At 46.9% G+C, this 13,290-nt stretch overlaps 1 protein-coding gene across 4 annotated transcripts in view; it reads left to right on the top strand.

Annotated features, from left to right (window-relative positions):
* Positions 1 to 13,290, top strand: part of PRDM16 (PR/SET domain 16) — a 289,426-nt gene that overhangs the window by 132,424 nt on the left and 143,712 nt on the right. The gene's annotated exons all lie outside the window — the stretch shown is intronic.

Raw genomic sequence — 13,290 nt, 5'->3', positions numbered from 1 at the left:
GCTTTTGATCTGTAGTTTTATAAAGAACTTGTCCTAATTCCCTGTCGCTTGTGGTGTTTCTCATTCTCTTTTTTTTCTCAGGGAGCTTCCCAGTTGAATAAACCAGCACTGGCAGCCCCGAGGTGTCACTTTTTGTGGGGATCCACATGTTCCAGCAGCAGGAATGTCCAAGCTCCTTCTCTGGAGCCTCACCTTTGGCAGGTGCTGTCCCTGTGAGGAGCACTGTCCTTACCAGGCTCTGACACTCCCACAGGGGACATTTAATAAAAAAAAAGAGAAGGGCTTGAGGGGTTTTGTCCCTTTTTCTCCTGAGCTGATGGCCCAAAATAATGTTCTGATGACCCCAAGCTGTTTGAGAGTTGACTTTTAAGACTCGTAACTGCTTGGCCAGGTTTGAGCCTGGCTCACTGTGCTCTGCATCCTCAAGTTCATTATCTGATAGAAATACTGTTTTAATATTTGCCCTTTCCACTCCTGCTCTGGGCTGTGGGACACTTGCTGGGGTTCCTCTCTGAAGCTGGGCACATTTCAGTGTTTCCCAGATTCCTTCCACATTCAGAAAGCAGGATGGAGGTGGGACACAGCAAATGCAGGACCAGGAGCTGGATTCCACTGATCCCTGTGGGTCCTTCCAACTCAGGGAATTCTATGATTTTATGAAATGTGAAATAGATAAATCTCGCCAGAGCTGCAGGAGTTTTGTTTTGCTTTTTTTATCTCCCTCGAGTGTTTGTTTTTAGCCCTGTTCTGGTGGAGAGGACAGTTACACTGCTGCGAGATAAGCCAGGCTTCAAAGTCTGAATGGATGTGAGTGTAATTCTGAGCTTACCGGGGTCAAAGGTGCTTCCATCTGAGCAGGACTGACAGCCTTGTGGTTAAGTTTAGGTCTAAGGAGCTTGAAACTCAATTTCTAAATGCCAGAGCCTGGGTGATTTGGGACCTCACTTAATTTCTCATCTCATTCTGGTCTGTTGAAATTGGGATAGGAATCCTTCTCTTTTTCCATGCTTGCTGTTTCTCTTGCCCTTATTTCACAAGGTCTCTCAGGCAGAATCATCTTCCTGTTTTACATCTCAGTTGGGCTTTTGTCCTGGTGCTCCTGATAAAAAAGTGCTGGGAAACTTGGTCAGGCATTGCCTGGGAAGTTCAGCCATGAGGTTTTCCACCAAGGAGCTTCCCCAGGGCTTGGAAATGTCAGATGTGAGCAATAAGGGAGAAAAATGGAGAAAATTGGAGTTTCTCAAATTCAAAGTCAGAGGCTCATCAGCAATGATTTTCTTTTCCCCATGGAAATGGTGGGGTTGTTTACTGAGGTTCTCTAAATCTGCCTGCTGGAAGAGCAGCACATGAAGAGAATTATCATTTTCTCATGCTAATTTCTGGCGTTTCCCAAAACAAGCGTGGCTCGCTGAGGCTGCACCCAGGTTTGAGCTGAATTTGCTTTTTGGAGCAGACTGAGCCACCCTGTGCTGTGCTTTGGAGAACCAGTGGAAGGTGCTCCTGGCTTGTCCAGCCACAAAAGGCATTTCTCCAAGGGAATGATCCGATAAAGGTCACCCCGTGGCACCACAAAAAAAGCCTTGTTTGTGAAGCAGCTGCTGATTATCATTGGGGAGCAAATGGCTTTGAATTTTATAGCTCCTGTTATCTGAAACTAATAAAAACACAATGCAGTGACGAGCCGAAGGTCATCTCATCTCATCTCATCTCATCTCTGCTGAGGTGGGGAGTGCTCAGCAGAGCTCCAGATTATGCACAGGTTTTGTCTAATGCAGTCTGTAAATGCAAGTTTGGGAATGAGGGATGTAAATCAAGGGTGTCTCCTGTCCTTCCACACTTCAAAGTTTTCATTTCCTATTTTTCCCTTTTGCTTCCCAAGCTCCACTCTCCAGGAGATAACAAAAACCAAGACATTCCCACCTCGATCTGGTGCCATTTTGGTTCACCCAGCACTGGAGTGGTCGTGAGCCACTTCTGGAAAATCAGATTTAATAGAAAATCCATGGAAACAATCCAAAGGCTCACCCACCTTGCAGGGAAGCTGTTGTGCCAAGTGCAACGTAAAGAGACAGCAATAAATCACCCTGCTCTGCACCTCAAATAGATAATCAATTTAATTGAAAGCATCAATAATCATAGTTTGACATTTATTACCCTCTGGATGTTTTATCTTTTAGGCAGGGGACAGCGGGGCAATGATGGATGCCAGTTCTGCCATGGAACACAATTATGTGGTGCAAGGAAAAGGGGTTTTATATTCTGCTAAAAAAAAAAAAGCGAAGCAGTTGAATTCATATTCAAGCAGAGTGCAGGAAATCTGTGAGGAGCAAATGCATGGAACTCTCATCCCTGGAACCTGAATGCTGCTCTTGTGGCTCGTGAGATAGTGTTGCAAATGCTGCTTGGTGTGCTCTTTTTAAGTGATTTAGGACAGAAAATCTACAGGGCCAGGTGTCCCTCTACAGAATATAGAGAATACACAGAACACCAGCTTTTATTTTCACATGTGCACAAGCGAAAACCAAAAGTGAGGCCAGGAGGCCGGATTGTTCCTTCTTTGGCTGTATCTTATGGTTTGTGCTCACCTGCTCAGGTCACTGTGCATCCTCAAAGGTGGAAAATAGTGTGGAAGTTACACAGATTGTCTGGACAGAGGCTCTGAGAGCCAAAAAGGGGATGGAAATGTTCCTTTTCACCTGCAGAAATGTTTCCATACCTGCAGGACAACATCCAGGGCAGTGCCTGGATTAAACAAAGCAGTGAAGGCGAGTGCTGGGTGAGGAAAGCCCGTGGCTGTGCTTACACATCCTGGAAAGCTGCCAGGAATGTGAAAACCCCAAACTCCTGAAGGGGAGACTTACGGAGCAAGTTCTTCCAAAAAAACCCCAAAGAGTTGTCTGTATCAGTTTGAATCAGGTGCTTCTTATGCATCAGTCAAAGCAGGTATTTCACCTTTTATTTTTGGTTGTTTTGGGGTTTTGACAGCTCGGACTTTCAGAGTGAATTAAACCTTTAGTACTTGCACCAAGCAGTAGATTCTGCACATGCTGTAAAGTTCTTTTTACACTTCCCCCATCCCAGGAGGCTCAGGGTGTTGAGGAAGACAAGACCCAAGTTTATGAGAATGTTCAAGTGCTGTTATGTTATTCCCACAAAGCAGCAGCTTCCTCGATGGCACACTGAGATTATTTGGCGAGCCAGGATCTCTTAACTCCGCTCACATCAGTGATTATTTACTTTGAGCTGGCAGTTACAAAAATGCTTTACTTCATTAAACCCTCTTCAGTGGCTTAAATACATTTTGTTTCCAGCAGCTGGGTACATTATGGACATTTCTTTGTCTATGATCTATTGGTGGTAGTTTGGAAGATGTAAACATTTGTGCTATTTGGCAAGATGGTTGTGGAGCCATCTTATAACCTCAATGTTCCTCTTGGCACGAGATTAAAAACTCCTTGTAATCAATGCTCGGGGCTGGATCTCCCAAGATTTTGCTCAGAACTTGCTTGGAGTGTTGGGTAACAATACAGGCTGTGTGTGCTCTTCAAAACCTTGCATGAAAAGAAAAAGTCCTTTTTTTTTTCCCCCTTCTGGTGCTGTTCTGAAGAAGCCCCAAATGTAGAGCCCAGTTTCATTCCAACAGCAAATAATTGGAGTTACTAAGGATAATCATGGATTTTTTTTTTTTAATCTCTTGGCCATTTTGGCACACTTCAGGCAAACCTTGTGCAGAGATTCCAGAATTGGCTTCCAGGGCCAGAACTGATTTATCTCCAGGACAGTGGGTGATACAGAGGAGCTGTTGAGGTGCCCCTGAGAACAGCTGAGGAAGATTCATCCATGTTTAGTGCTTCCCTGGTGCTGTTTTGGAAGAGGGAAGCAGCAGGTTTGAGTTTCTGAGGGGGATGTCTCCCACCTCATCTGTCAGGAATACACTGCCTGGAAAGGGGTGGAAGAGATGCCCGTGGCATCTGCAGTGCAAGGAATCCTAATGAGCTAAAATCTCCACATTCCCTCATCTCAGGAGTTCTCGAGGGGCTCAGTGCATCCTTCACTTCTAATCAGGGGGTTCCAGTCACCCAGAAAACCCAAGGAGAAAAAAAAAAAACCAAAACCTTATTTCCATTTGGACTCCCTGAATTCCTGTCTCAAGAAAATGCCTTGAAATTGCCACCCACTCTCTGTCTGTCTGATTAAATAAAATATTGACCTTTTCCAAGCACAATATTATCATTCCAAGCATAATATTATCCAGTCCTGTCTGAGATTGTTTCTACAGCTCTTAAAAGGGAGCTCACCTGGCAGCCCTATCAATTCAGATAAAACAGCTCAGTGTGCCTTCCCAATAAAAAGCTGATTGTGTCTGAAGCTGGGCCACGGAATAATTCCCCATTAACTTTTCTTTCTAGAGAGCATCATTTGCTCAATATCACCTCAAAATAAAGGGAGGCAAAGTGCTGTTCTGTCCCTCTCTTGCTCTCTTTGCTTGCTCAGAGTGCTATTACAGGGAGTTCCTCTCCGAGTTCACTTTCCACCTCAGAGTAAGTCCTTACTCCATCGCTGAGCAGCTTCAGGGCAAGGGGCAGAGTGTGGCACACACAACAGCCACTCTCCTTGAAGAGACAGGAAATTACAATGCAGGAATGGATATTGGGGGGTGGGGTGAGAACCTTGAAATGTCCTTTAGGGTAATTCCTGTTTTCCTTCCTTTTCTCTTCCCCCAAAAAATTTTCCCCCGTTTGTGCTGTCATTCCTTCAGGGAGCTCCTACTTTAGCTGGCCTGCAAGTCACACGTTAAATGGACTTCTTAAAATTTGGGAAAGCCTCGTTGTGGTGTTTTGGGATTTTTTTGCTCCATGAAATGTTTTCATTTGGGGGGTTTTTATCCCTCCAAAATTCCATCTAGCTGTCCATATAGCTATTCCATAAAGCTGTTCCTTGTGGTTAACATGGAAAAGAAACACCCCAGCACAGGGAATTCCCCTCCTGCTGAGAGCCCAGGCTCTTCAGATGCGCAGTTTTTAGGTTTTTTGCTAAATTAAATGAGAGTTAAGTGATGTAAAGTTCCCTCAAGGCCCCTGTGAGAGGCTTCTGTGGTGGCTGCACTGGTCACTGCCTTCGTTTCCTTTCAGGAAAGCTCATCCTTATGAAGGAGCCCGGAATATCCGCACCTTTCCCCAAAAACAAACGGCGCTCGAGCACCTCCACAGCAGCCTCATGTTTCTCTTCCAGCTCCTGGCTTTAATGGGCCATTTTTCTTCCTGCTTCACCCTGCCTGGTGATGACCTTGTCATGTTAAAGTGACAGTGAGGTTATCCTGCTGATGGGTATCAAGCTGACATTTCCCATCCTTTCTGTCGGGGTGCCAGGCAGGGATGCATTCCCAGCCAGCCCGGCCTCCCCTGGGCCAGGCCCTTGCACTCCTGCCTCTCCCAGCTCAGGCAGAGAAGCCAGGCTGCCAAATGAGACAGTGCATTTCCCACTCCAGACTCTGGGAATTGCTGGGAATGCTGCACGTTGGCTTGATTTCCCTCCAAGTGTGATTAATGACCCTGACCGCTGCGAGCACTTCGCTCCGGTGCGCGGCTGGGGTTACACCGGGGGCTGTTACTGGGCTGAAACTGGGGAGCAGCTCTAGAGCTGCTGTTTCCTGGGGGTTGGCAAATTCTGTGTGGAAATTCAGGGATTTGCAAGCTGGTTTTTTATGTTTGTGTTTGTGATTTGACATGTGGGGCACTGGAACACTCTGAGTGAGCTCAGGGAAGTTGTGCAATGCTGGGGCAGAGGCAGGACTTGGCTTCTGAACCAAGATACTTCTGACTGACCCTTTGGATGGGGTAAAACAATTCATAATTCTTATCAGCCTTTGGAGGCTGTGAGGAAGAGAATGAAATGAGGTCACTTTTCTCTGTTCTTTCTCAAAATTTAGCTGCCTGATGATTACATTTAAGTAGGGATGGAGGCTGTCATTCAGTACAGGGTGGTGGGAGAAGCCAGAGCCAGCTGCTCTGTGTCTTGAGACCTGAAGAAGAAAATATTTTCCCTTGGAACATCTAATGCCAGTCCTTCTCCTTGGCACCTGTTTGCCAGGAGGGACAGAAGTGCTGAGGTTTCCTCCTCCCTTGATATTGGTGCCAATCAATGCATCAGTGGCAATGCCTTGTCTGTGATGAAAGGGATTTTGTAAGAAAAGAGCAATAACGTTGATGTTGTCACAAAGGGTTGAAGGTGCTGCAGCTCTGCCTCTCCGAAGGGAGAAGAGAGTTTCTGGAAACGACATTCCAACAGAACTGAGAGTCCCCACAGAGACACCAAGAATGAGACCTTGGGTGAACTTGGAGATCTTTTCCAACCAAAATGATTCTGTGATGAGCAGAACCTCACCCAAATGGAGGCATCGGTGACTGAGGGTCAAATCATGAATGATCCCAGGGGCTGGATGGCGTCAGTGCTGAATCCATCCCATGTCCCTTTGAGGGCACTCCGAGACCCCCTGCTCACACCAGCTGTGACTGGACACCCAGGTCCGAGTGCACCGAGCTGCCTGTCCATGGATTTATCTGCCACTGCCTGTCCTGGGTGGAAAAGCTGCAATTTAAGGTGAGCTATGAGCTCCTCAGCCGAGCCCAGAGGTGCCCATCCGTCAGCCCCCGCGCGCCAGCGCTGCCACCGCGGGATGATGCACGGCCCCTCTTCATTTACTTATGATTATTACTGATCACCTGAACAAAGTGGGGATCAATAGATGAACCACGGGGGAAGTTCGTTTACATTATTCTGTCAATACCAAGGTCATTTTTATAACTAAAAAGGGTCGAGGGCAAAAGATGGATGGCTCGTGGATGAATTTAGCCATCCAATCCATTTACATCCCCACAAACAGCCCGGCTTTATCTGTTAACCAAAACATTGCACTTCACTCCTCAAGATGATTTTTTGCTGGGATAATAAATAGCTCTGGCTACATTAAGTGACTGTGCAATGTGGGCCCGTGGCAGACAGAATTTAGAGCTGATGACCTTAAACTTCCACTCTACTGCTGTTTTCTCTGTGGTTACAGCGAAGATGTGGCTGCTTGTGTCCAAGAATCTTGTGTTTTATTTCATTTATTTAGCTCAACAGTCTGTCCCAGGCAAGTTTCATGTTGGAGAGGAACAAACTGAGTAAATCAGACACAACTTAAAACATACAACTTCTGTTTTAATCCTCAGACTGCACACACTGCTCGGTGTGGGTAGTGTCTCTTTCATCTTTCCAGAATTCAGTTTTATAATGGGATTTCTCTATAGGAGGAAGGAAAGTGGAGGTAATACTTGTAAAGAGATTTTTAAAAGAAAAGCATAATTAATTTAAACCTTTCTTTTTTTCTCATGTGTACTGTTACAGGTTTCTTCTCTGGGAGAAAGTGAGCAAAATACCAGACTTGGAGGTTTGTGTTGCTAACTGGGACTGGCTCTGCTTTCAGGGGTCCCTGTCTGTTGCCAAAGGGGGTGCAGTGGGGATGTGTTTACTGTGTAAATGTTTCATCTCCGCTCCTGGGTCCTTAAAAACCTCATTCATAGAATCCCAGGATGGTTTGGTTTGGAAGGAACCTTAAATCTCCTTTCTTTCCACCCCCACCATGGGCAGGGACACCTCCATGAGCCAAGGTTGCTCAGAGCTTCATCCTTCAACACTTCCAGGGATGGGGCAATTCTGATTATTGGTAAAAGCTGGGTTTTTTTGAGTGATGGTCACGAAGAGATGGTTGTAAAGATGGTGTTGGATTGCTGGGATGGAGAAGAAGAGCAGCCAGAGGTTCCACGTGGAGCCATAGGAAAGGGAAAGGCATCTCCAGCTGGATCCATGGGCCAGCACTGAATGAACTCCACTTGCTTTTAGCAAAACTGCCAAACTATCAAGTGAGTTTCTCATGCTCATTAACACTGGACTTTAAGAACCCGATAAGAATGCAATATAAAATCAAAGAGCCCCTAAAGACTGCGAGATTATATTTAATACTCTCCTATCACCAGGCCCTGAGTGCTTGGCAGGAGAAACGGTAACATTTCCTAATCAGTCCCCTCTCGTATTTGTCTTGGCTGGAAGTCTCCAGTCCTCAGCTCATTGAAGTCACTGCAAATTCTCTCCATTAGATCCTGTTTGACTTCCTGGTAGCTGCAGTTAACTCGATCCCAATGGCATGGAGGAGTTATGTCTTTAAAAATCAGCGATAAAAGTTGTGATAGCGGGTATGGAAATCACAGGTTTATGTTCTTTCTCCAAGTCTTTGTTCTTAAACATTCATTTTTCTTCGCATTATCTCCCCCTGGCATTTCCCTGAAGTTTGGTCTGTGGGTACAAACACATTATTTCATACTAAAGGATGATTTAGGATGTTCCTTTCTTTTCAAGCCCATTTGGGATAACCTGTCCTAAGTCACCTCTGCAAACTGCATTTTGTTCTCCTGGGATTTGGAGAACAGGGAGGATTCCTCTGTAAAGTCATGCAGGACACGAGCAAGTACAGAGGTGCTCCCTGCAGCAGATTTCCAGAAATTTTGGGCCGTGGATCCCTCCTAATTCCACACATTTTTCCTGCAGCACCGTTCCACCTTTTTGCCCAGGCTCCCAGCTGAAAAATAAATGGTTATAAAATGGTCTGTGGAGTGGCAGGGCTCTGCAGGCTGTTCCTGGGCCACAAACCACAGCTTGGCTGCTCCCCAGTGTTCCCAATTGTGCTGGGGTTGCCCTTAGCACTGAATGGTTGGTTTATTCTTTCCACTCTTTTCAGCCCGGGGTTTGTTCCTTGCCAGTCAGAGCTGTGCTCTTCGTCCTCCTTCCCTCACCAGCAAGGAGAGGAAATTCTTCCCCTCAGAGAAGAGCTTTCCTCCCTTCCCTCTTAATTCCAGGCACATTCACTTCAAATTCCCAAGGCAGGATATTGAAAATTTCCTCGAGTTAATAGGGCTCACAGATTCGTTTACGATAGAAAAATGGAAGATTTTGGTAAATTGTTGGCCAGAAAACGCTATAAAATCCCTGTATTTTAACAATATGGCTGCAAGACCAAATTTTTAAGTGCTGGAATGGTTTTCTGTGGGTTTCTTCCATGTCTGGTTGCACGTCGGTGCTGTGATGTGGCTCTGTGGGTTGTTGGCTGCTGCATTCGAATGTATATTTATATATATATATTTATATATGTGTGAAGATCTTGGAGAAGAGAAGCTTTGGGGTGACCTAATTGGGGTCTTGCAGTACCTGAAGGGATCCCACAGGAAAGCTGGAGACTGTTTACAAGGGCCCGGAGAGACAGGACAAGGGGGAATGGCTTCAAACTGAAAGAGGGGAAATTTAGGTGGGATATTGGGAAGAAATTCCTCCCTGGGAGGGTGGGGAGGCCCTGGCACACGGTGCCCAGAGAAGCTGTGGCTGCCCCTGGATCCCTGGAAGTGTTCAAGGCCAGACTGGATGGGGCTTGGAGCAGCCTGGGACAGTGGAAGGTGTCCCTACCATGGCAGGGGTAGAACAAAATGAGCTTTAAGGTTCCTTCCAACCCAAACCCATCTGGGACCGTATGATAATGAAGTTGTAAAGAATCTCTTCCCCATGGAATAGCTGCCATGGGTTTTGGTGCTCTGTGCCTGGGCTGGGTCCCACAAGGTCCTTTGTGCTCCTGGCCTATGGCCAGAAAAGCACTTACATGTGGAAACCCTCCTGGTTCTATTCATTTCACTGATACTTCTTGCCTAAATACCTGACTGGGCCGGGGCCAGCCCGCTCAGGAGTTGGCAGGATAAAACTTTTAAGGGAATAATTAATGGGAATTATGAAGAACAAGACTTGTAGCTTAATAACAGCGTTGTCTCCTGAGCTGGGGGAGAACTGAGGTGCAGGGAGGAGGTGACGTGTGTGAGCACTCGAGCTGCTGGACAGGAGAGGTGCCTGCAGTGGTGTCCAAACGATTTTACCTGCTCAGAAACCATGTCCTGGAGGTGGTGGGTGCTGGTTGGGGTTGGAATGAACTCTGCCAGGTTGTAGGGGTGCTGTGCTGCTCCAGATGTTGCTCAGTACCACACCTGTGTGTAAGAACTCTGGACAAAGGGTGGGACTGTTGGAGTGTCCTGTGCAGGGCCACAAGCTTGGATGACCCTTGTGGGTCCTTCCAGCTCAGGACATTCTGTGATTTTCTGACCTGAGACATTTTTTAGAGCCACAACAAGCTGGCTGGAAGGAGCTGTTTGCTCTGCGGGTCGTGCTGTTCCTGTGTCCATGCAGACAACGGGGCCATCACGTCACAGCCAAGCAGAGTGAATCTGCCATTAACCCAACTATGAACAGCACAAAGCAGGCACAGCAGGGCCAGAGCCTCTGCTTTCACCCGAAGTGTTCATGTGAACTTGTCTGCAGGTAAGCATCACAGGCCCTTGGCTAATTTAAGGCAAAAGAAGCATTTTTCTAGTTCTTGTTCTGACCCAGCTGCATGGTGGTCCCAGAAGAAGAGGCAGGTTTGAGATGGTGCAGGTGGCACAGCCCAGGTTCCAGAGCTGGAAGTGATGACCCCAGTGTGCTTGGGGAGGGCCAATGCCAAGGGCAGGTGCCCAGGCAGTGGGTGAAACCCTGAAGTGCTCGCTTAGCTTTGAGCATCACTGATGCCATCAGTGGCCTACGGAGCTCTTACTGAAAAATCAGGTGATCATAAAGACCCAGTTACTGAAGAGAGTGCTGTCATCTGCCTCCTGACTCCTGTGCAATTACTGGGCATTCTCTCCTTCCAACTCTGAACAGATGTAGAAATATCTGTTTAAAATCCAGACTCACAGAGATCCAGCAGGGGCAGGCTCAGGTCTGTCATCTTCGCCCCCAGAGTTGGCTGACCACACCATGCTTTGCTGAACGCATCAGGCTGTGCCTATTGAAGTTTGGGTTGGGGGCTTTTTCCCCCCTAAATGACAGTTTATCTGAGCTGGGGGAATGAATGGATAACGTTACTATTTACATAAGCTCATTGTGATCTGTCTCGGTAATGTAATCAAATTAGGGTTAACTGCAGCTGGAGAATGCCAGCTTGTAAACTGTTTTTCAAAAAGAATCACATGGTGTTCCCTGACATGTTTAGTATACATTCGGGGGGCTTTGCAAAAATTCTAGCACATCCCTAACTGGTGGAACTGAGGCAGGATCCTGTTGCCACCAATTCCCTGAGCCCAGGGAAGGAAGGGCGGGGAAATCCCTCACTGGTGGGGCAGATCCATCTCCAGCCCAGCCCTAAGGCACAGGCTCTCCTGACGTGGCTGCTGCTGACATGTTGTCTTTCTCCTGGCTAAAATCAACAGATCAGTTGATAGGAAAAGCATGTGGTGTAAATTTTGAGCACATTTAGGAACATCTGTGTTAAGTGCAGGAGTGCAGCCCACTGCACACGTCGAGCTCTATATTTAGTCTCATGGCACTCGCATGAGATGAAGCCTAGCCTGAGCTAAAATTACCCAATGAGCAGATTTTCAAAGTATCTTCTGTTATTTTTTCTTAATAAACATCATATCTGGGACTTGCTTTGCCTGGTTCTCCCTCTGCTCTCTAATGGGGAGGTGCCATGGACATCCCAGTGTTGCATCATCCCCCTTCCCACGTGCCGTGGAGAGTGGAATCCCAGGATGGGCTCTGCTCCAGGGCACCTGGTGTGGCTGTTGATTGATGTCTGGTGAGACAGGTGTCACCAGACAGTGTTTATTCCACACTGGGAACGCACCAGGACGATTTTGAGGTGCTCTCCTCCACCCAGGAAGGTTTCTGGAGGTTCGTTCGGAGCCCTGGCAGGGTTTGGGCAAGGGGAGGTTTGGAATTCTGGCCTCTGCTCCTACACAGAGACCCCAGCAGTGCCAAGCTGCCAACCTGCTCAGCTGGAGCAGGAAAATGGGACATTCAGGACACTGGGCTGTGGGACATGTCCAGGCCAATGCAGATGGTCTGTGGTGGAGCTTAGGCCCACACTGTATTTTGGACATCTTTTTTTTAAACCACGTGTAAAGTAAGGATGAAATATTTAATCTAAACCAGTTCCTACTCTCCCCCTTCTGCTAAAATGCCTTTTCACCCATAGAATCACAGAACTGTGAAGGTTGGAAAAGACCTTTAAGATCATCAAGTCAGTGCAGCACCACCACCATGTTCACCATTAATTGTCCATGTTCTGACAGTTTGAGTGCGGAGATGGTTCCATCGAAATCAAAATTCTTCATGATATTGAGGTTTTTGTCCCCCAGAAGTTCTGTAATAGATGGAAACTCAAATATCAAAAATCAGCCATTTTCAAATATTCCGAACGAGCAGCAAGATCTTACAGAGGATTTTCTGCAAAATCGCCGCTTTGGAATGTGGATGAAATATTTCCACAGAAATTCTGTTCTCTAAGAACTTCAAAATTCAGGATCTGCAATGAACTGAAAGGCAAAAAAAAAAAAAGGTTTGAGAGAAGGAACTTGCCCCTTGAGCACAGCTCTGTCCAAACCAACAAAAGGAAGCTTGTGTTGGCATCTCGATTCCGACTCAGGAATTCCTGACTCTTAAGCCTGTTTATACAGGGCTCCACCACAGCCCAATTTGCACTTCATTGGAGTTTTCTTTCCCCTCCATGTTTATGGTGCTGCTGGATGGGCGGATTACCCACTCTGCCTGCACACACTTCTCCAATTGTGTCCAAAGGCTTTTTGCACTTAATAATTACAGGCAAGTGTCTTCATTTGGAGGCAGCTGCGTCCCGTGGATGTTTTGGAGTCGTTTTGCATTTCTGTTTCAGCTCTGAAAGTTTCATGGCCTAATTCTCCAAAGGTTTTGGGGGTTGCTGGTTCCTGGTGACAGCACTGGGAGCAGTCAGCATTCCCTGGAAGCTCCGTGACATCCAGGCCAGGCAGGATGGGTGTTTAACTCCAGTCATTCAAGGGGATGTCAGGGTGCTCCAGGGTTGGAACACAGAATTTTATGGCTCTGGGATTTGCCTCTTGATCCTATTTGCTCTCAGCTACTTTGGAAACCGCAGTTTCAACGTCCATTAGAGCTGGTGTAAAGCACGGAATGGTTTGGGGTTCTTCCCATGGAAACACAGCCCCTTGTTAGTGCAGCTGAGCTGGAGATTTGGCAACGGGCTGGGAATCTGTAAATCAGTCGATCTCACCTGGGCATGGCCAAAGGGGGCCAAGACTTCATGCCAAACCCTCACCTGCTGAAGTGCAATGGAGTCTCTCCTCTCTTTCCTTTCCTTTCCTTTCCTTTCCTTTCCTTTCCTTTCCTTTCCTTTCCTTTCCTTTCCTT

This window comes from Corvus kubaryi, unplaced genomic scaffold, assembly GCF_017639235.1.
Source record: "Corvus kubaryi isolate FWS band 111438036 unplaced genomic scaffold, C.kubaryi_AGA036_p1.0 37352, whole genome shotgun sequence".
Classification (NCBI taxonomy): Eukaryota; Metazoa; Chordata; class Aves; order Passeriformes; family Corvidae; genus Corvus; species Corvus kubaryi.
The sequence above is the reverse complement of the archived record's forward strand: the minus strand, read 5'-3'. Positions and strand labels throughout refer to the sequence as shown.